The 24358-nt window shown below is 39.5% G+C and overlaps 1 pseudogene; it reads right to left on the bottom strand.

Annotated features, from left to right (window-relative positions):
• Nucleotides 1-2205: 2205 nt before the first annotated feature.
• On the bottom strand, nucleotides 2206-4653 carry LOC128653330 (bombinin-like peptides 1; annotated as a pseudogene).
• Between the last annotated feature and the right edge of the window lie 19705 nt (nucleotides 4654-24358).

Genomic DNA, 24358 nt, shown 5'->3' with positions numbered 1-24358 from the left:
TGTATTGGTGAGAGAAAGTTAATCTAAAAAATGATGTTTTCTAGTTCAGTTTTACAATTTCTGCCATGAGCTGTACAAAGTGTGGATAACATTATATATTTATATTAATATATATATATATATATATACAGGGAGTGCAGAATTATTAGGCAAATGAGTATTTTGACCACATCATCCTCTTTATGCATGTTGTCTTACTCCAAGCTGTATAGGCTCCAAAGCCTACTACCAATTAAGCATATTAGGTGATGTGCATCTCTGTAATGAGAAGGGGTGTGGTCTAATGACATCAACACCCTATATCAGGTGTGCATAATTATTAGGCAACTTCCTTTCCTTTGGCAAAATGGGTCAAAAGAAGGACTTGACAGGCTCAGAAAAGTAAAAAATAGTGAGATATCTTGCAGAGGGATGCAGCACTCTTAAAATTGCAAAGCTTCTGAAGCGTGATCATCGAACAATCAAGCGTTTCATTCAAAATAGTCAACAGGGTCGCAAGAAGCGTGTGGAAAAACCAAGGCGCAAAATAACTGCCCATGAACTGAGAAAAGTCAAGCGTGCAGCTGCCCAGATGCCACTTGCCACCAGTTTGGCCATATTTCAGAGCTGCAACATCACTGGAGTGCCCAAAAGCACAAGGTGTGCAATACTCAGAGACATGGCCAAGGTAAGAAAGGCTGAAAGATGACCACCACTGAACAAGACACACAAGCTGAAACGTCAAGACTGGGCCAAGAAATATCTCAAGACTGATTTTTCTAAGGTTTTATGGACTGATGAAATGAGAGTGAGTCTTGATGGGCCAGATGGATGGGCCCGTGGCTGGATTGGTAAAGGGCAGAGAGCTCCAGTCTGACTCAGATGCCAGCAAGGTGGAGGGGGAGTACTGGTTTGGGCTGGTATCATCAAAGATGAGCTTGTGGGGCCTTTTCGGGTTGAGGATGGAGTCAAGCTCAACTCCCAGTCCTACTGCCAGTTTCTGGAAGACACCTTCTTCAAGCAGTGGTACAGGAAGAAGTCTGCATCCTTCAAGAAAAACATGATTTTCATGCAGGACAATGCTCCATCACACGAGTCCAAGTACTCCACAGCGTGGCTGGCAAGAAAGGGTATAAAAGAAGAAAATCTAATGACATGGCCTCCTTGTTCACCTGATCTGAACCCCATTGAGAACCTGTGGTCCATCATCAAATGTGAGATTTACAAGGAGGGAAAACAGTACACCTCTCTGAACAGTGTCTGGGAGGCTGTGGTTGCTGCTGCACGCAATGTTGATGGTGAACAGATCAAAACACTGACAGAATCCATGGATGGCAGTCTTTTGAGTGTCCTTGCAAAGAAAGGTGGCTATATTGGTCTCTGATTTATTTTTGTTTTGTTTTTGAATGTCAGAAATGTATATTTGTGAATGTTGAGATGTTATATTGGTTTCACTGGTAAAAATAAATAATTGAAATGGGTATATATTTGTTTTTTGTTAAGTTGCCTAATAATTATGCACAGTAATAGTCACCTGCACACACAGATATCCCCCTAAAATAGCTAAAACTAAAAACAAACTAAAAACTACTTCCAAAAATATTCAGCTTTGATATTAATGAGTTTTTTGGGTTCATTGAGAACATGGTTGTTGTTCAATAATAAAATTAATCCTAAAAAATACAACTTGCCTAATAATTCTGCACTCCCTGTATATATTTAAAAAAAAAAATATATATATATATATATATATATATATATATATATATATATATATATAATTTAAAGGGACATTAAACCACTTTTGGGGGGGGGGGGGTTTGCACAGTAGCCGGTGAAGCCACCTCCCTGAAATTAGTTTTTGCAGGTTGGGATGTCTGTATAATTATTATCTACAAATATTTCCATAGACTTTAATGTGACTTTTGTAGAAAAATCTTTTGATAAACTTTACTAAATAAATGTGATCAAAAACCATGATCAGCAACCATTTTAATGATAGTTTAAAATGATAAAACAATTTTTGCTCATATGATTTTTATTTAATAGCAGAGTAGAGAACATGCAGTTTGTTTAAATAGCTTTTTTGTGTGTTTATTTATGCTTTATTATGTTATCTGATTAGCATCATTTAAAAAACATTAAAGGGACACTGAACCCAATTTTTTTCTTTCGGGATTCAGATAGAGCATGAAATTTTAAGCAACTTTCTAATTTACTCCTATTATCAAATTTTCTTCATTCTCTTGGTATCTTTATTTGAAATGCAAGAATTTAAATTTAGATGCCGGCCCATTTTTGGTGAACAACCTGGGTTGTTCTTGCTGATTGGTGGATAAATTCATCCACCAATAAAAAAGTGCTGTTCAGAATTCTGAACCAACAAAAAAAAGCGTAGATGCCTTATTTTTCAAATAAAGATAACCAGAGAACGAAGAAAAATTGATAATAGGAGTAAATTAGAAAGATGCTTAAAACTGCATGCTCTATCTGAATCACAAAAGAAAAAAATTGGGTTCAGTGTCCCTTTAATGAAAGCAAAGTTTTACTAGTTATAATTATCCAATTTCTTTAACTATACCTACAAGTACATTACTAACCAAACATAGCTAAACGATCTGCATACTGTGTTAGATTGAAGCCTCTGGTTTCTCTTTCAGAAGCTTCCTCTGGATAATCCAAGGAATCTTGATCACACATTACGGCTTCCAGTCTTTTCATCATTTCATGTTCTTCAGCTGTTCTCTTCCCATTCGCGAACTGCTTAGTTATTTCTTACCATAGCATTTTATAATTTTACCAGGTGGGTGACGAAGCATACCTATGATTTTCATCAGTGATTCTCTTTGCCTCTGACTCAGAGACTGGGTTGCAGCTTCCAGTCTTTTCATCACTTCATGTTCTTCAGCTGTTCTCTTCCCATTCGCAAGATGCTCAGCCAATCCTTTAGCCAAGCCTTTTAAAGCTGATTTACCAGCACTTAGGAGGGCTCCTCCTATACCTCTGATTTCCCTCAGTGATTCTTCTTCTAAAACATCCCTCTGACTCAGAGACTGTTCATCATTCTTTACACTAAAAATAAATAAATCCGATTGGTAAACTAATTTTATGACTTTAACAGTTTAAGATTAAACTACTTATTGTTTGTTTTTTTTAAATATATTTTATTTTCTGAAAGCACAGGTCATCATATTAAGGACAGGTGGTCACATCTGGCACTCTGAGGGCGTTTGTTTGGTCTGTAGTACCAATGAGCAAATAGCAGACATCAGTAATTGCTTATCAAAAAAGCAGTTAAGTTCTTTAAATTGGGTATTTAGGCATGTGTATTTGTACCAAATTAGTTTAAGTTTATAACAACTAATTCTCTCTCTCAGTATTACTATTTAGTTCTTGTGTTCAAGAGCAAACACAGCTGGAAGAATTTTATTTATGTGGGCGGGTTCGCTTACTTTTACAAGTTGAAAGTAAAAAGTTAGCGCATGAGCGAAACCTGATATGCACTAACCAACTGCACTAAACCCGAAGGTAGTTATGAATATTTTACTTCCAATGTTCTTCATATAGAAGAAAAGGTTATTTTTATTCTTAAATATTTATTAATATATATCTAATTATTTTTTCATAAAATATCTATCTATCTCTGTGTATCTATATATCCATATATGTCTATCTCTCTATATATACAATTATAGATATATACAGATAGACATATGAATATATATATAAAATAAAAAGTACATTGTCTACTCTTTGAAGAACATTGGAATGTAAAATATTTACAGTAAATAAAAGTAAAACACATTGTAAAACATCAAAATTGATTAAAAATGATTTTTAAAGTTTTAAGGCATGTGAGTGGAATGGGATCCAATGATATATGTATACACATGTACTTATGTGTTTATATGTCTATATATGTCTGTAAATACATATATACACGTATAAATACTAAAATACATATGTTAACACATATATACATATACATGAATATATACTGTATATATATATATATATATGTATATATATATATATATATATATATATACATAGAGAGAGAGAGAGAGAGAGAGAGAGAGAGAGATGTAAGTTTATTTATCTTTATGTTAATTATTTTTATTTCATAGTGTTATGAGTGTAAATGTACTTTTAAATGTAATTTTTATGTGTTTTGGACAAATTTTAGACAAGGATAACTTAATTCTGTAAATTCAATTCATAAAACAATTTATATCCCACTTCTGGTTTAAAACAAGATAACAGTTTTGTAATGTGCTGTATTCTGTTTTAAAATATGGAAATAAAATGTATCTTTCAGTTTAACACCCTTGTTCAAATTACCTTTATTTCTTCTTCCTTTTAATATCTTACACAATTGTCTGTGCTCTCATATAATGTAATGTGTATATGTACTGAAGGGAAAATGGAATCAGAAAGCTCTTTACTGCAACCAATTTTTTGAAAGCTTTATGTCACAAAATTATTACCACATATGGAAATATGACCATTGTATTTTTAAAAACTCTTGAATATTTTGTAGTTTCTCTGAAATAAAATATTCAAATCTAAGAAACATGAGTTTGGATAGTTCTATCCTTGTTTATTTATTTTTACCTTCGTGCATATGTAGATGCTATTAAAAAGGACACTGCAACTATGTACTTAAAATTCATCTTTACCTGTTAAAAGTAAAGAAAAAAAGAATTAGAACCACATCAAACATTTACCAAATGTATTGACTTAAATCTTATTAAAGAAACATTAAAAAAGATACATTACAGTAAAAATTAAACTATCATGATTCAGATAGAGCATTTCCATTTTACTGTGTTTGCTTTGTTCACTTGGTATTCATTGTTGAAAAGCTTGTCTAAGTATGCTCAGGACTGGGGCTAGCTGCTGATTGGTTGCTGTACAAATATGGCTGTTGTCATTGGCTTACCGATCTGTTCAACTAGTTCCCAGTAGTGCATTGCTACTCTTTCAATAAAGGATACCAATAAAATAAAGCAAAATTTATATTAGAAGTAAATTGCAAAGATGTTTAAAAATGCATGCACATGAAATTAGGTGTTTCATGTCTCTTTCATTAAATAGCGTATGGTTTATTTTTGGATTACTTACAACCAGACAGAACAGAGACATTAAAAATGAAATGATAATATGCTTAACTATGTAGATTATACAATTCAATAGAACATGTCAGTATTAATTTATAGATATAGATATTGTTCTGTCATGTACAACTACAAGATTACTAATATCCCTTATTGCTAATTATTTTCATGATTACACCACAAAGCCTTATAATGTTTAGTATTCAGTGTAATGTTATAAATAAGCATCTGATTAATTTAATTGTTATTAATATTGTGTTGTTTCTTTACTCTGGTGCCATAAAAAAGTGAGTTACTAGTATTAAAAATCTATACTAAATGTAAAATAAAGGTCACTCTCATAAGAAGTATAAATAAAATTGTTACAAATATATACGTATAAGATATGACATTTGCTTACCAGGATCTCAGGATATTGTTATATTTTATCAGATATCTTGATGTGATGGTCTCTTAGGTGTGAAGGATTTACACCTTTTATATCTGTGTCTTATTAGTTATATATATTCAAATTAGCCTGAACAAATTTTATAATAATATTGTAAATTAATATTTGTGTTAAATGATTTCAGCAAAGTCATTCACTTTATAAATGTAAATTATAGCATCACCTTAATTAAAGCCAAATATTACAGTTTCATAGTTTAATTATATAACATGATGTAACAACTGACTATGATTTGTTTTATATATTTGTATTGCAAAGTGTGTATGATTAGTTAGCTTGTGTTTGTTCATATGTGTTTCAGTGTGTGTCTTTAACTGTGTGTTTATTAAAGACAGAAAACCCGATTTATAGATAGATAGATAGATAGATAGACAGATAATTAGAAAGATAGATATATAGATAGATGAAAGATAGATAAATTAGACAGATGATCATTGCATTAATCAACTTAAGTAGAACAAAGTCCTTTACATTAAAATCTGACATATAAAGAATAAAATGTTGATTTATAAGTGTTTTAAAAGGAATTTCTTGAATATGATTCTTGTTATAATACATACTTCCTAATATCAATCTTTTTATTTTTCGTTCTTTTGCCATCAATTAAATATTGAAAAGTCCTTCTAATCATGGAGATTCTCTACATAGAATATATATACACACCGAAAATGACATAACATATTAGGGATCTGAATCAATTATTGTGTTAAGGCATTAGGTAAATTGAAATTTGAATCAGTTGGTAGTGGTTTTAGAGATTAGATAAGCAGTAGTGGTTAGTGTTAAGTGGAACTTCTAATGCAAAATGACATACTCAAATTTGTAAGAACATGTCATTTTTAAGTTATTGACAATAGATTACTTTGGTCTAGATTACAAGTGGAGTGTAAACAATATTAGAACTATTAAGCGATAACACTTCACAATTTAAATCAATAGTGCTTCTATTTTGTTATCCTATTACAAAATGAAATTAAAAGATTATTGCTCAAGCAGAAGCCTGAGGTACACTGAAATCTGTAGGTCAAATAGTACGGCTGTGATATGTCCCTTTCTCCATAAACTTCTATGGGGCGTAATACATAAGTAGGATGACCATATTGCAGCTTTACACTGAGATCTGTAGGTCAAATAGTACAGCTGTGATATGTCCCTTTCTCCATAAACTTCTATGGGGCGTAATACATAAGTAGGATTACCATATTGCAGCTTTACGCTGAGATCTGTAGGTCAAATAGTACAGCTGTGATATGTCCCTTTCTCCATAAACTTCTATGGGGCGTAATACATAAGTAGGATGACCATATTGCAGCTTTACGCTGAGATCTGTAGGTCAAATAGTATGGCTGTGATATGTCCCTTTCTCCATAAACTTCTATGGGGCGTAATACATAAGTAGGATGACCATATTGCAGCTTTAAAAAGGACAACATATGAAAAATATATATGTCAGGGCTGTTTAAAGATATGTTTTGAATAACGTTTCATTATAAGAACCCTGACATATATATTTTTCAAATGTGTCCCTTTTTAAAGTGGCAATATGGCCACCCCATACATAACCCTGTTTTGACTTTCTGTCACATAGTAATCTGAACATGTGTTAGGCCAAGTGCACTAAAGCGAATGCGCGTGAAGAAATAATTAAAATATATATACATATATAAGAAGGCTGAAGAGAGCACTCACCATTAGTGATGTCGCGAACCTAAAATTTTGCGTTCGCAAACGGCGAACGCAAACTTCCGCAAAAGTTTGCGAACCAGCGAACCGGGCGAACCGCCATAGACTTCAATAGGCAGGCGAATTTTAAAACCCACAGGGACTCTTTCTGGCCACAAAAGTGATGGAAAAGTTGTTTCAAGGGGACTAACACCTGCACTGTGGTATGCCGCAGGGGGATCCATGGCAAACTCCCATGGAAAATTACATAGTTGATGCAGAGTCTGGTTTTAATCTATAAAGGGCATAAATTACCTAACATTCCTAAATTGTTTGGAATAACGTGCTTTAAAACATCAGGTATGATGTTGTATCGTTCAGGTAGTGTAAGGCTTTTTTTTTTTTTTAAATGTACAGTACTGTTTTAGCAGATATGACTTGCACTGGTGTGACACTGTGCCCTGGCAAGACCTGGAACGCACACGTGTGAGGGAAACTGACTGCTATTATTTCACAGTAAAAAAAGGTTTGTTTTTTTTAAATCTATGTACACTACTGTTTTAGTAGATATGACTTGCACTGGTGTGACACTGTGCCCTGGCAGGACCTGGAGCGCACAGGTGTGAGGGAAACGGACTGCTATTATTTCACAAAAAAAAAGGTTGTTTTTTTTTAAATGTATGTACACTACTGTTTTAGCAGATATGACTTGCACTGGTGTGACACTGTGCCCTGGCAGGACCTGGAATGCACACGTGTGAAGGAAACTGACTGCTATTATTTCACAGTAAAATTTTTTTTGTTTTTTTAAATGTACACTACTCTGTTTTAGCAGATATGACTTGCACTGGTGTCACACTGTGCCCTGGCAGGACCTGAAACGCACACGTGTGAAGGAAACTGACTGCTATTATTTCAAATTAAAAAAAGTTTTTTTTTTTTTTTAAATGTACACTACTGTTTTAGCAGATATGACTTGCACTGGTGTCACACTGTGCCCTGGCAGGACCAGAAATGCACACGTGTGAAGGAAACTGACTGCTATTATTTCAAATTAAAAAAAGTTTTTTTTTTTTTTTTTTTAATGTACACTACTGTTTTAGCAGATATGACTTGCACTGGTGTCACACTGTGCCCTGGCAGGACCTGAAACGCACACGTGTGAAGGAAACTGACTGCTATTATTTCAAATTAAAAAAGGTTGTTGTTTTTTTTAAATGTACACTACTGTTTTAGCAGATATGACTTGCACTGGTGTCACACTGTGCCCTGGCAGGACCTGAAACGCACACGTGTGAAGGAAACTGACTGCTATTATTTCAAATTAAAAAAAGTTTTTTTTTTTTTTTTAAAATATACACTACTGTTACACCAGATATGAGTGGTGGCACTGGGCAAGTAGGCACAGTATACGCTGTGAGCCTGAGCTGGCAGGCAGGCTGCAATTAGATTACACAGGGAAAAAAAAAAAAAGCAGACTGATGTTCTAGCCCTAAAAAGGGCTTTTTGGGGTGCTGTCCTTACAGCAGAGATTAGATGAGTCCTTCAGGACTGTAGTGGACACTGAATACAATAGCCTAGCTATCGATTTCCCTATTAAATCAGTAGCAGCTACACTGTCCCTCCTCTCACTAAGAATGCAGGCTCCGAATGAATCTAAAATGGATGCTGTCCAGGAGGTGGGAGGGTCTGGGAGGGAGTGTCTGCTGCTGATTGGCTGGGATGTGTCTTGTGACTGTGAGCTACAGGGTCAAAGTTTACTCAATGATGACGAATAGGGGGCGGATCGAACATCGCATATGTTCGCCGTCCGCTGCGAACGCGAACATGCTATGTTCGCTGCGAACTATTCGCGGCAGAACTGTTCGCAACATCACTACTCACCGTGAAAAAAGTGTTTTATTTCAACATAGTGAACGTTATCAGGGAATAACACTGTCATCAGACAAGTGAAAAACAACAATCATTAATGCACTTACCAAAAGGTACTATTTATGCAGCAGGCAGTCTCCACACCACCGACTCCCACGAGTGCATGCCAGCCCGAAACCGGAAGTGGTCATGAGTGACGCCATCACGTCAGCCCCGGCGGCGTGCAAGGCAACTGCTGAGGGCAAAGTAAACAATCATGGTTGCTATGGTAATATCAAGTGATACAAACGGATAAAAACAGTTACATTTGTGTATGTAAATAGTGCATACTATGTGTCTCTTATTAATGAATGTAAGCAAGGTCTACTGCCATATAGCAACTTGTGTGACTATTAAAAATGTACATAAAGAGCAGGAGTCCACTGGAAGGGAGAGGGGGGGTAGAAAACAAGAGATCCTAGTTTTATTTGAAACACCATATAAAGTATGAAAGAAGTGTTCTGAGAAAGAAATAGAGAAAACATAGTCAGAGAAAGAGAGGATCTTAAATATTATAAAGCTGCAGATAATGTAGCTACGAAGTCCTACTATTGGGCATAATTATGTATTAACTAATAGTAACCTGTCAATCACAGCCAAAAGATCTAGATGGAAATAAACCACCTCCTACAGGGAAGCTATTCCCTTATTTGGAGGGGAAAATTTTATAAATGCTATATTCAAGAAAAAGAGAGTTTGAGAAAAAAAGAGGTTAAAGAATGAAAGATAAAAGAAAGAAAGCTAGATGGGTAAGAAGGCTGGGGAGAAATTAGATATGTATAATAAGACACTTTTTGGTATTGGAAACTGTTAATCTTATTATAGAAAGCAATGTCAGTCCAGATGGGTATTTAATTAATTGGGGATCAAGGTACCCAGTTCTTAGGTTCACTTTGCCTCTAGTTGCAGGAGTATTTTTCCCCTATCACCACCTCTGGTCAGAGGTGGGACATGATCTATTAGGGTATATCTTAGGTCCTTTACTGAATGTCCCTGTTTTCCATGGAAAGACCACCGATGACCTCCGCACCAGAATGGCCAACCATAGGTCCTCAATCAGGACGGCCATAGACAGGGGACATACGGACCAGCCGGGAGCACAGCATTCTCTACAACAGGGACATTCATTAAAAAATAATAAAATACTCCTGCAATGAGAGGCAAAGTGGACCTCTCTCTCCCTCTCTTTCTCTTTCCCCCCCCCCCCCTCTCTCTCTCTCTCTCTCTCTCTATCTCTCTATCTCTCTCTCTCTATCTCTCTCTCTTTCTCTTTCTTCCTCTCTTGTTCTCTCTATTTTCTGTCTCTCCTTTTTTCTCTTTACCTTTTTTCTCTTTCTCTCTCTTTCTCTTTCACTCTCTCTCGTTCTCTCTCTCTTTTTTTTTTCTCTCTCTTTCCCTCTCTCTCTCCTTCTCGCTTCACACACATACTCCTCTCACAAGCACACTTCTCTCTCTTACACACTCCTCTCACACACAAGCACATTTCTCTTTCACACACACTCCTCTCACACACACTTCTCTTTCTTACATACTCCTCTCACACACAAGCACCTCTCAATCTCTCTGTCTTTCTTTCTCTTTCTCTCTCTCTCTCTTTCTCTCTCTCTCTTTCTCTGTATCTCTCTCTCTCTTTCTCTCTAGCTTTCTCTTTCTCTCTCTATCTCTTTCTATCTCTCTCTCTCTCTCGCTCTCTTTCTATTACTCTCTCTTTCTCTTCCTCTCTTTTTCTCTCTCTCTCCCTCTCTCTTTTTCTCTTTTTTTTCTCTTTCTCTCTCTCTTTTTTCTCACTCTCCTTTTCTCTCTCGCTCTTTCTCTTTCTCTCAGAAACACACTCCTCTCACACAACCTCCTCTCACACACAAACACACTTATTTTACATACACTCCTCTCACACACAAACACACTCCTCTCACACAACCTCCTCTCACACACAAACACACTTATTTTACACACACTCCTCTCACACACAAACACACTTCTTTCACACACACTAACACACTTTTATGTGTACAACTACTGTATAAAGACTGGAGAAAGCTTCCAATGGGACTCAGTTGCTTAAAATTGACTCAGCCAAGTTTTTTTCCTATTATCCTGTCTATAGTTGCAATAATTATGTTCTACTACAGAACATAACCATCACATGTACAGACTGCTGCCTTTCCAAAATTTTTACAGCGTTTATGTCATCTGTGAGAAATAAAAAAAACACCTCATCAGTAGCTTTAACGTTGTATTTTAAAACTTATTGAGGAGGCTTTTGTTTTTCAGTACATTTTACTTTTTTTTTTTAAATAATTTTCCTATTAGCACACAGATACATATGCACATAAAAACATACAGATGAACATACACAGATGCACATTAGTGATGCACATTAGTGATAGTGATGTCGCGAACCTTAAAATTTCGGATCACAAACGGCGGACTCGAACTTCCTCTACTGTTCGCGAACCGGCGAAGCGCGCAAACCGCCATTGACTTCAATAGGCAGGCGAACTTTAAAACCCACTAGTACTCTTTCTGGCCACAATAGTGATGGAAAAGTTGTTTCAAGGGGACTAACACCTGGACTGTGGCATGCCGGAGGGGGATCCATGGCAAAACTCCCACGGAAAATTACATAGTTGATGCAGAGTCTGGTTTTAACCATAAAGGGCCTAAATCACCTAACATTCCTAAAAAAAATTTGAATAACGTGCTTTAAAACATCAGGTATGATGTTGTATCGATCATGTAGTATAAGGGTTATGCCCGCTTCACAGTGACAGACCAAACTCCCCGTGTAACGCACCGCAAACAACCGCAAACAGTCCATTTGCACAACCACGAGATAGATAAATTTGATAGATAGATACATAGATTACATAGATCAATAGATGCAATATACATATGATAGATACAAATTACATAGATCAATAGATGCAATATAAATGTGATAGATACGAATTACATAGATCAATAGATGCAATATACATTTGATAGATACGAATTACATAGATCAAAAGATGCAATATACATTTGATAGATTCGAATTACATAGATCAATAGATGCAATATATATTTGATAGATACGATTGATAGTTAGATAGATTCGATAGATAAATAGATAGATTTGATAGATATATAATTTCCCTGACAGAGTATAACAATAAGACATGTGGGTCCCATGGTGTGTTAAGTAGCACTATACTTAGCAGTTTACTACCTGTTACTCCCCCTATCGGGGGAGGTCTATATGGCCTGCATTTTTGGAACAGGGAGATGGAAGAAGATGACTGGTCTGTCCTCCTACTTCAAATTTGGCCTAAACACAAGTGGCTGTCTCAAATCAGTCCGGCCACGAGATAGATTTGATAGATAGATATACATAGATTGATAGTTAGATAGAATTGATAGAAGATAAATAGATAGATTTGATAGATATATAATTACCCTGACAAAGTATAATAATAAAACATGCGGTCTGGGACCCATGGTAACTAGGTTGTGTTAAGTAGAACTATTTTTAGCACTTTAACACCTGTTACTCCCCCTATCGGGGGAGTTCTATATGGCCTTGATTTTCGGAACAGGGAGATGGAAGAAGATGCTTGGTCTGTCCTCCTACTTCAAATTTGGCCGAAACACAAGTGGCTGTCACAAAACAGTCCGGCCATGAGATAGATAGATTTGATAGATAGATATACATGGATTGATAGTTAGATAGAATCGATAGAAGATAAATAGATTTGATAGATATATAATTACCCTGACAAAGTATAACAATAAAACATGGGGTCTGGGACCCATGGTAACTAGGTTGTGTTAAGTAGTACTATTCTTAGAACTTTAATCCCTGTTACTACCCCTATTGGGGGAGGTCTATATGACCTGCATGATTACCCTGACAAAGTATAACAACAAGACATGCGGTCTGGGACCCATGGTAACTAGGTTGTGTTAAGTAGTACTGTTCTTAGCAGTTTAATACCTGTTACTCCCACTATCTGGGGAGGTCTATATGGCCTGCATGATTACCCTGACAAAGTATAACAACAAAACATGCGGTCTGGGACCCATGGTAACTAGGTTGTGTTAAGTAGTACTATTCTTAGCACTTTAATCCCTGTAACTCAACCTATTGGGGGAGGTCTATATGGCCTGCATGATTACCCTGACAAAGTATAACAACAAAACACGCGGTCTGGGACCCATGGTAACTAGGTTGTGTTTATTAGTACTATTCTTAGCATTTTAATCCATGTTACTCCCTCTATCGGGGGAGGTCTATATGGCCTGCATGATTACCCTGACAAAGTATATCAACAAGACATGCGGTCTGGGACCCATGGTAACTAGGTTGTGTTAAGTAGTACTGTTCTTAGCAGTTTAATACCTGTTACTCCCCCAATCTGGGGAGGTCTATATGGCCTGCCTGATTACCCTGACAAAGTATAACAACAAGACATGCGGTCTGGGATCCATGGTAACTAGGTTGTGTTAAGTAGTACTGTTCTTAGCAGTTTAATACCTGTTACTCCCCCTATCAGGGGAGGTCTATATGGCCTGCATGATTACCTTGACAAAGTATAACAACAAGACATGCGGTCTGGGACCCATGGTAATTAGGTTGTGTTTAGTAGTACTGTTCTTAGCAGTTTAATACCTGTTACTCCCCCTATCAGGGGAGGTCTATATGTCCTGCATGATTACCCTGACAAAGTATAACAACAAGACATGCGGTCTGGGACCCATGGTAACTAGGTTGTGTTAAGTAGTACTGTTCTTAGCAGTTTAATACCTGTTACTCCCCCTATCGGGGTAGGTCTATATGGCCTGCATGATTACCCTGACAAAGTATAACAACAAGACATGTGGTCTGGGACCCATGGTAACTAGGTTGTGTTAAGTAGTACTGTTCTTAGCAGTTTAATACCTGTTACTCCCCCTATCTGGGGAGGTCTATATGGCCTGCATGATTACCCTGACAAAGTATAACAACAAAACATGCGGTCTGGGACTCATGGTAACTAGGTTGTTTTAAGTAGTACTATTCTTAGCACTTTAATCCCTGTAACTCCCCCTATCAGGGGAGGTCTATATGGCCTGCATGATTACCCTGACAAAGTATAACAAAAAAACATGCGGTCTGGGACCCATGGTAACTATGTTGTGTTAAGTAGTACTATTCTTAGCAATTTAATCCCTGTAACTCCCCCTATCGGGGGAGGTCTATATGGCCTGCATGATTACCTTGACAAAGTATAACAACAAAACATGTGGTCTGGGACCCATGGTAACTAGGTTGTGTTAAGTAGTACTATTCTTAGCACTTTAATTCCTGCAACTCCCCCTATCGGGGGAGGTCTATATGGCCTGCATGATTACCTTGACAAAGTATAACAACAAAACATGTGGTCTGGGACCCATGGTAACTAGGTTGTGTTAAGTAGTGCTATTCTTAGCACTTTAATCCCTGTAAATCCCCCTATCGGGGGAGGTCTATATGGCCTGAATGATATATAATTACCGTGACAAAGTATAACAATAAGACATGTGGTCTGCGACCCATGGTAAGGTTGTGTTAAGTAGTACTATTCTTAGCAGTTTAATCCCTTTTACTCCCCCTATCGGGGGAGGTCTATATGGCCTGCCTGATTACCCTGACAAAGTATAATAATAAAACATGCAGTCTGGGACCCATGGTAACTAGGTTGTGTTAAGTAGTACTATTCTTAGCAGTTTAATCCCTTTTACTCCCCCTATCGGGGGAGGTCTATATGGCCTGCCTGATTACCCTGAAAAAAGTATAATAATAAAACATGCGGTCTGGGACCCATGGTAACTAGGTTGTGTTAAGTAGTACTTTTCTTAGCAATTTAATCCCTGTTACTCTCCCTATCGGTGGAGGTCTATATGGCCTGCCTGATTACCCTGACAAAGTATAACAATAAAACATGCGTTCTGGGACCCATGGTAACTAGGTTGTGTTAAGTAGTACTATTCTTAGCAGTTTAATCCCTGTTATTCCCCCTATTGCGGGAGGTCTATATGGCCTGCCTGATTACCCTGACAAAGTATAACAATAAAACATGCGGTCTGGGACCCATGGTAACTAGGTTGTGTTAAGTATTACTATTCTTAGCAGTTTAATCCCTGTTACTCCACCTATCGGGGGAGATCTATATGGCCTGCCTGATTACCCTGACAAAGTATAACAATAAAACATGCAGTCTGGGGGGGCGGAGCCAGCAGCTGAGGCAGACAGACGCATGTTTCAAGAGCTCTTAGGCCTCTGCTTAATAAAATAGTTTATTTCTTGGAAAAAAAGACTGCTAATTGTGCATAAAAACCCTCCTCGACTTGTACATAGCTGAGGTCGGTACTACAGCTGTGACTACCTTAGAAAAGTACCAACCTAATCCTTTGGATACGGGACCTTGCTGCCTTCACTCCTGCAACACCGCTGACCGCTTGCAGCAGAGCCCCCACAGAGGTCTAGTGCTCCCAGCTCTTCAGTCCCCGGAGGGTCGGGGCTCCGCTCCGGGGCGCCTCACAAACATACCCTGTGAACTTTCTGGACCCGATCCTCTTAAGCAACAGGACAGCCATAGTCCCTACAGCACATCTAAAGAAAGGCCGCGGACGCGGCGGGTTACTTGTGAACTTATCAACCGGTCCCCGGAGCATATTTGCCATCCAGAACAGCTGAGGAGGAGCCGAAGTCCACTACCGCTCACATCAACTAACTTGCAGCCACCCTTTCTACTAGCACCTTGCGATCCGGAGGGTCGGGGCTCCGCTCCGGATCGAGCAGCAGACAACGGTGCTCTCAGGTGAAAGACTTCACGTACCTGCATGTGGTAAGGAAATACCCCCATGACCTGACTCCCCTCCCGATCACCAGACTTACCTGTATTAGGGGCTTAAATCCACTACGGGAAGATTGGGGAGAGACTTGAGATTTGAATTGTGCCACGCTGACATTTTTGGGTGCGAACTCGCGCCATTTTGGGGCCTTACCTCGTCCCTGCCGAGAGTCATAGGAGAAACCTTGCAGGGCAAATCCACCTACTTTAAAGTGTGAGAACCTTACACAGACATAATGATTCCCCCCTCACAAGGAACTCCAGTATCCCATTAGTTTTAGGATAACGGTGCCTGGAAGATAGGCCCAAGCTTAAGCCCTGCTAGTCTGTACTACTTGTGAATTCACAGACTACAACACCGCAGCAGGAAAAGATAGAGGAACAATACTAGCAGAGCCCTAATAAGCGACAGCTATATTTTCTAGAATTACATACTTAAAGGGCTACCTAATCTGCCTTAGTGACCACAGTGCTCATTAATAGGTCTGCATGATATTTGTGTTCTTCTCTAAGCTTGCAATTTTCTGTGTTACAGTGAAACTTCTCTACAAGGAGACCTAATCTATATTTTCAGAGACTGACCTTTATTCAAAACTTTGATAAAAATAGTACTACAAGGTTTTCTATCCGCTGTGTCAGCCTGTGTGTCTCTGCAGCCTAGGCTCAGAGTGGAGTATCTTAACCCATATTTTTTCTTTATTACAGGAAAAAAGTTTACTTAACTGTATTAGACATTGAGTGACATAACACTTATATATATTGTCTACTTACTAACAGCTATTTCTCTCCAGCGCTAATAATCTTTATAATACTGTACACAGGTGTTGTCTGACAGGCTTATGCAGATCCACTAAAATAAAGGTTTATCTATACACAAATTCATAGTGTAACGGTGCATCCCAGCTTATAGAATATAGCACTATTGCAAAGTCCTAGAGACATTACTTTCCACTAGGAGCTACAGACCAGAAGCTTACTACTATACCAATTTTTATTTTTGTCACTCTCTCCACCCCTTTCCTGCTGTGCGCAGCACAGTAGGTCATACCCCCACTCCTTTTTCCGACTTGGCCCAGTGAGGGCAATCTCCCCCGGAGAGAGTGTACACTGAAAATCTCGCTCAGCCAATCTGTGCAGAGGTCTGTCCAAGAGCTGCTCCTCACCAGGGATTTGTTCCCAACTCTCACTCTGGCAACAAGTAATTCGCTGAAAATGTCCACCTAAACCAAGATTGACGTCAGGGGGACTTTAGTACAGTACCTCTTACCATTGTCCTACCTACTATAGTCTTTACTGCGGAGCGAAGATCCAAATCCATCGGTCTGACAGAGAAAACAGGCCTGGAACCATGTCTCAAAATTCTAAGAGAAAACCAAAACCGCCCCACCCACCTGGGAAAACAGTGGCGGATCATTTCAAGAATCATCATACTGGGAAGTCCCAAATGTATAGGGAATCCACCTCTGCACTAGAGGGTAGTGACTCTGAAGGCAGTATAGACTCCCAATCCCCTATGCCAGATACTCTCTCTGCTAACATTATTGATGTCCTAACCAGGCGCATGAACGTTCTTCAAGACACGCTGACTAAAGAAATTAAAGGCTCTACAGCTGAACTCCGTAGAGAAATTGGAGTACTAGGAGAACGTACTGAAACTTTAGAGCGTAAACAAGAAGACCTGGCTGTGGATCACGCCCACCTACAAGCTTACTCTCAAAACCTGGCGATACAGATATCCGATCTGGAATTAAAACTGGCCGACATGGAAGATCGCTCCAGACGGAATAACTTAAGATTCCGTGGAATATCTGAGGAAATTGGTCCCCAAGAGCTGGAGTCTTATGTCTTGGAGTTTTGCAATATTTTACTACCTTCTTCAGATCCGCCTGGTCTCCTATTAGACAGAGTTCACAGAGTGGCAAGACCTAGATCTGTCTCTCAAGACAAACCCAGGGATGTCCTAGCTAGGATCCACTTCTTCACCCACAAAGAGAAGATACTGAGAGAACTGGCTAACAAACCTCAACTCCCAGATAAATTCCTACAAATTTCTGTATTCCCGGACATTTCCAGTTACACCTTACAAAAAAGAAGATCCTTCAGAAATATTACTCAAATTCTGAGAACGGAGAATATCAGGTATAGGTGGGGATACCCTACAAGGCTCATAGTCTCTAAGAATGGTGAGACTCACACAATTTTTACCCCCAAAGAAGGGTTTGACCTGTTACAGGACTGGGGCCTAAATTCAGCTAAACCCCGCTCAGAAGCAGATTCCTCGGCTTCTAGAAACCGCTCCGACACTACAAACACAACTCAATCACTACAGAAAACCAGTGATACTGTTACTCCACATGTCACAAGAATCCGAGCTAGCGCTCAAGATTTCACTCCAAGGCTTCATAAGCCCGCTAAATGAGAAATAAATAGTTCTGCTCTTTACACCAAATTGCTCCTGTTACCTTGATGTTTCTACTTCTGAAAGTAATGAAAATGTATATATTGTTGAGTATATTTATCATAGGTTAGATGTTCATTGTTTAAAGGGAGTGGGAGGACCCAGGACTCCTCGAGGGGACAGGGATGTTTGCCCAGAGATACCCATTCTGTTTTCTAAGTCATCTCCTCTCGGTCTGGACTCACGGGACCCCCCCACTCCGTTAACTTATCCAGGCTGCTCGATCTCCCTAAGGTACTTCCCTGCTGTTGTTTTGCAGCGGTTCCTGGGTATAACAGAGACTAATGTGTATTTTATAGCACTAACAATATATGTACCTATGCCTGTAGAAATGATATATGTTATTTAATCTGTTGTAAGGACACTGGTTTGTTCTTTTTGTTCATATTCCCCCAATGACAGTCAATCCACATTAACAAGTTGTTTACTTGCACTACCCCCCCCCCCCCCCACGTACGCAAATTTATTTGTGCTATCCCCTTTTACGGGGACTGGAGAAGTCAGTTCTCTACCTAGTAACACTTCTCCTTTTGGTGATCCAGTGGTTCACCATACTGGTTAACATACCTAGACCTCACCTACTCAATACCAATACGATCTGTTCAAACCTATAGTAATACATTGTGTTGACCATACTTAATTGTTTTGTTTTCTGTTCATCTGTTCAAAGTTTCCTGGTTTTCTTTACTTTTTTCAATATATTTCAGGTATAACAAAGATACGTATACTGAGCTTTGTGCTCATCAAGTACCACATCCAGGTGCGCAGACCCCGGCGGGGTGAGTTACATACCTGATTCCTTCCCTCTTCCTTCCCTCCTACTGCTTCCCTCCCCCCCCCCTCCTAGGCTTAAGATGGCGGCAGCCACTAATCACATTTCTTTCGCTACATTAAATGTCAAAGGACTAAATTCCCAAGAGAAAAGAAGCATGCTCACCAATACCATGAGGTCTTTGAGGATACAAGTTGTGTTTCTTCAAGAGACCCACTGGTTAGCGTCAACTCAGAATCCATACAGAACCCCTGAGTATCCTATAGTGGTCCTAGCTTCCCATACTGAGAAAACAAAGGGAGTGGCAATTGCCATACATAAGTCCTTACATTTTGAACACATCCATGCAGAAAAAGATAACCAAGGACGGTTTCTACTGCTTAACTGTAAACTGAATGGTATCCTATTTACTCTCGTTAATATATATGCCCCAAACCAACTACAACCTAAATTCCTGAAAGGGATATTATCTAAAATTGAGAAACACAAGACGGGAACGACAATCCTAGGGGGCGACTTCAATATGATATGCGACCCTCTATTAGACAAGAAAGTCCAGAAGGGGAAAAAAATTGACTCATACTCTATAACTACTGCCAATAAATTTCAACAATGTATCTCCCAACATAATCTATACGATGTATGGAGGGCACTCCACCACAAAGACAGGGACTACACATATTTTTCTAGACCCCATAATTCATACTCGAGACTTGACCATTTCTTCACTGACTCGTGGACTCTGAATAGAGTCTTAACGTCACATATTAAGGTCTGCTCATGGTCAGATCATGACATCCTTACGTTCACTCTCTCTACTGATTTAACCACGGAATCTAGGCCTAGTTGGAAATTCCCGCCACAAATGCTCCAAGATAAATCTTTCAGAATCTCCCTTGAAACCTCTATTATAGAATTCTTGAGAATAAATGAAACCCCTGATGTGTCCTCCCAAACAGTGTGGGCCGCTTTGAAAGCATACATAAGTGGGATATGCATTAGAAAAAAGGCAACATTAAGACGCCAAGCAGGTTTGCCCCTAGGTCTTCTTATGGCTAAGCTGCGCTCTGCAGAACAGGAGAATAAAGAATCTCCAACTACACGCCTTGCTGACCAAATTGGGGAGCTGAGAGCACAATTGGCAGACAGGGAACTACAGAGAGTAAAAGACTCCTATGTTCGATTTAGGAAACTGATGTACTGCCAAAGCAACAAGGCCTCGACCCTACTTGCTCACAAATTAAAGGGCAGAACAGCGGCAGCTAGAATTCTGACACTTAAAAGTGGTTCTAACTCGGTCTTCTCACCCAAAGAAATTGGGGAGACGTTTGCGTCCTATTACTCTGACCTCTATCATCTTAAGCCCTCGATGATTGATACAGAGTCCTCTGCACGGAGGGTGCTGGACTTCCTGCAGAATCTGGGTCTACCAACTCTCCCAGAGGAGGATAGAGAGACACTTAAAGCCCCATTCTCCTCAACCGAGCTCAACTTGGCCATTAAACATACACATAATAACAGAGCTCCAGGGCCTGACGGCTATCCGGGAGCCTTCTACAAAATGTTCAAAACGGAATTAAATAAGATCCTTCTCAGGGTTTTCTGTGAAGCCCGAGAGTCAGGCGTATTCCATAAAGAATTTCTACAAGCTGTGATCCTACCCATCCCCAAACCGGACAAAGACCCCTCGTTATGTACGAGCTACAGACCTATCTCACTAATAAATGGTGATGTAAAGCTATATGCAAAACTATGGGCTAACCGCCTTAATAGCCTACTCCCAAAGGTGATCCATACGGATCAGGTCGGGTTCACGTTTGGTAGGGAGGGCCCGGACAACTCCCGGAAAATGCTGAACATACTCACGGAGGCATCCCGGTTGAGGTTACCCATGCTGGCCCTGTCAATGGACGCAGAAAAGGCGTTTGACAGGGTCAGATGGGAATACTTATGGCACACGCTCGCCCACTTTGGCATCCCAGATGTAGTGATTACGGCAATACAAGCCCTATACTCTGGTCCCTCTGCAGTAGTTAAGGGTCTAGGATTTGCTTCTTCGACCATACATATCACTAATGGCACAAGGCAAGGGTGTCCCTTGTCGCCTTTGATTTTTTCTATGGCCATTGAGCCTCTGGCTCAGGCTATTAGACAAACACGTACTATACAAGGTGTCCAATTTGGTAAAGAGGCTGTGAAGATAGCTTTATATGCGGACGATGTTACACTATTCCTAACGAACCCAATAGGCTCACTGCCAGCTCTGTTCGATCTTGTAGCTGAGTTTGGGGCTCACAGCTACTACAAAGTTAATGTCTCCAAAACAGAGGCGTTACCAATATGTATTCCAACATTTGAATTGGATGTCTTACACACATCGTACTCATTCCGATGGTCACAAACCACTATTCGGCATTTGGGGGTGCAACTCGGCCCAGATCCGAAAATAGTGATTACTACCAACTATACAGCTCTTATCAGAGACGTCACTGACCTCACCTCCTCTTGGAGCCTTAAAGAGATCTCCTGGCTGGGACGCATTGCAGCTTTCAAAATGACGATCCTGCCTAAAATCCTGTACTACTTTCGTTGTATCCCACTCAATGTCCCCAAAGCTTTAATTGACAAACTCCAATTTCTGGGACAACACTATATCTGGGACAAATCTAAGCCTCGGATTGCGGCGAAGATACTCCAAAAAAAATACGAACAAGGAGGGGTTGCGATGCCTAGTGTACGTGGTTACTATGAAGCAGCCAGACTCTCTCACATCACGGCATGGGCAAACAAAGGAGAGCCACAGGGATGGAAAAGCATAGAGGCAATAGCCCTCCCTTCGGGCTTAAAACTAGCAGATCTACCCTGGATTCCTGGCCACTACCTTGATAATCTAGGGCTAAAAAACGTCATCGTCAGAGATAACCTGAAAGTGTGGCATAGCCTTAGAAATCTACGTGATATCGCCCCACATCCATCCCCCATTCATTCCCTACCAGCCTTATGGGCATCCCTGCCTGACACACATGTCCTGCAATGGAGTGAATGGGACCCGAAACTGGCTTCTCACCTATACTCCTCAGGCACCCTACTCACTCCCCATGAAATTGGAACAATTATCCCAGAACCCCCCCCCATGGGTCTCCTTTGAATATTCGAGACTTTACGCTTTTATGACATCATGGGGATTCACCAAGACCCTAACTAGACCCCTGACTAATTGGGAAAAATTGTGGCAGCTCCCTATCAAAACTCCTAGACTCATATCGTTTCACTACGACCTCCTACAGATGTCTACTAACAAAGAGAGACCCTGGCAGCTAAGGGCATGGGAGGGAGACCTTTCCAGACCACTTACAGATAGGGACCTCCGTACCGCTATGACGCTGACCAAAAAGACGGTTCACTGTGCAAATACCTTAGAAGCCTACATGAAACTATTTCTGAAATGGTACTACACCCCCTCGAGACTATCACAGATGTTTCCTACAGCGTCTCCTTTATGCTGGAGAGACTGTATGCAGAGAGGTTCTGATATACATATATGGTGGGACTGCCCAAAACTTGCTCCCATCTGGAATCAGATAGCGGGCCTCTGTGCCAGTCTCGGGCTCTCTATTCCACTTACTCCTACAATAGCTCTCCTGCACATCTTTCCAAGAAACGTCCCAACCCATGTTTCTAAACTGATCATTTTTGTTCTAGCAGCCACGAAACTGGCAATAGCAAGGGCCTGGAAACAGGTCCTACCTCCAGATATTGCAGCGGTTACATCTATAATGCAGATGTATGCCAAAATGGAACAAAACTTCTATTTCAATATGGAAAAAGAAGACCTATACTGGCAAATTTGGGACCCTTGGTTCAATTACCAGGAAAACCATAGCTAAACAAGGTGTTATGTTAAAGTGCCTGACCACTCCCAGTAACGTACTTAATTCCAAATTATGTCCATCTCTCCCCCTCTCACTAACTCTTCCCCCCCCCCTCCCCTCCTATAATATGTCACCTACTCTTTGCCCTAGCCTGTATTTCTCCCTAGTCTCTGACCCCTCAGAGGAAACCTCCCCCGCCTGGGAATGCACGTTATGGTTGCTAGTAGAAGTGTATTGACAAACATTTGTGGTATTACTCTAATATCACAATATCCCTCACAATACTTTTTACAGTATTGACAAACATTTCTGAGCTGACTTGTTATAGTCACTAAAAAATTGAGTCTATGCATGGGACTGGAGTATTACCCTAGTCCCTATATTTAGGTTTGTTCATAATAATAGAAAATGAGGTTTATGTACCTGATATTTTATTTATCTCTGATATGCTCATCTTGGATACCTTGTGTGACCACTAATGTATATCTTCACCATACAGATGTACCGAAATATTGTTAATATGTAAGTGAAAATGCTGAACATTTATGTTGTAATCCCTGTTGTGATGCATAACCCTCAATAAAAAGATTTAAATAAAAAAAAAACATGCAGTCTGGGACCCATGGTAACTAGGTTGTGTTAAGTAGTACTATTCTTATGAGTTTAATCCTTGTTACTCCCCGTATCGGGGGAGGTCTATATGGCCTGCCTGATTACCCTGACAAAGTATAACAATAAAACATGCATTCTGGGACCCATGGTAACTAGGTTGTGTTAAGTAGTACTATTCTTATCAGTTTAATCCTTGTTACTCCCCGTATCGGGGGAGGTCTATATGGCCTGCATGATTACCCTGACAAAGTATAACAATAAAACATTTTGTTTGGGACCCATGGTAAGGTTACTACCTTTTGCACAATAGAGTATAGGTATGGCATCGATTTTAGGAACCCAGAGATAATTTTTAGGAACGGGGAGATGGAAAAAGATGCTTGGACACCCAGTACAGGTCGTTCTCCTTCAGCCTTTTTATACTTGGGTCCCCGACCCTCAACAGGCACAACAGCATGAAATATGCCATCCTTTTGCAGAATAGAGTACAGGTATGGCATCGATTTTAGGAACCCGGAGATAATTTTTAGGAACCTGGAGATGGAAAAGTATGCTTGGTCGGTCCTCCTACTTCAAATTTGGGGCACTGCGCGTGCAATGTTCTGTGCCACCAGATATGAGTGGTGTGTTAAGTAGCACTATTCTTAACAGTTTAATCACTGTTATGTGCATTTTT

The sequence above is a fragment of the Bombina bombina genome, chromosome 3, assembly GCF_027579735.1.
Source record: "Bombina bombina isolate aBomBom1 chromosome 3, aBomBom1.pri, whole genome shotgun sequence".
NCBI classification, from domain to species: Eukaryota; Metazoa; Chordata; class Amphibia; order Anura; family Bombinatoridae; genus Bombina; species Bombina bombina.
Note: the sequence above shows the minus strand (reverse complement) of the source record. Positions and strands in the feature narration are given on the sequence as shown.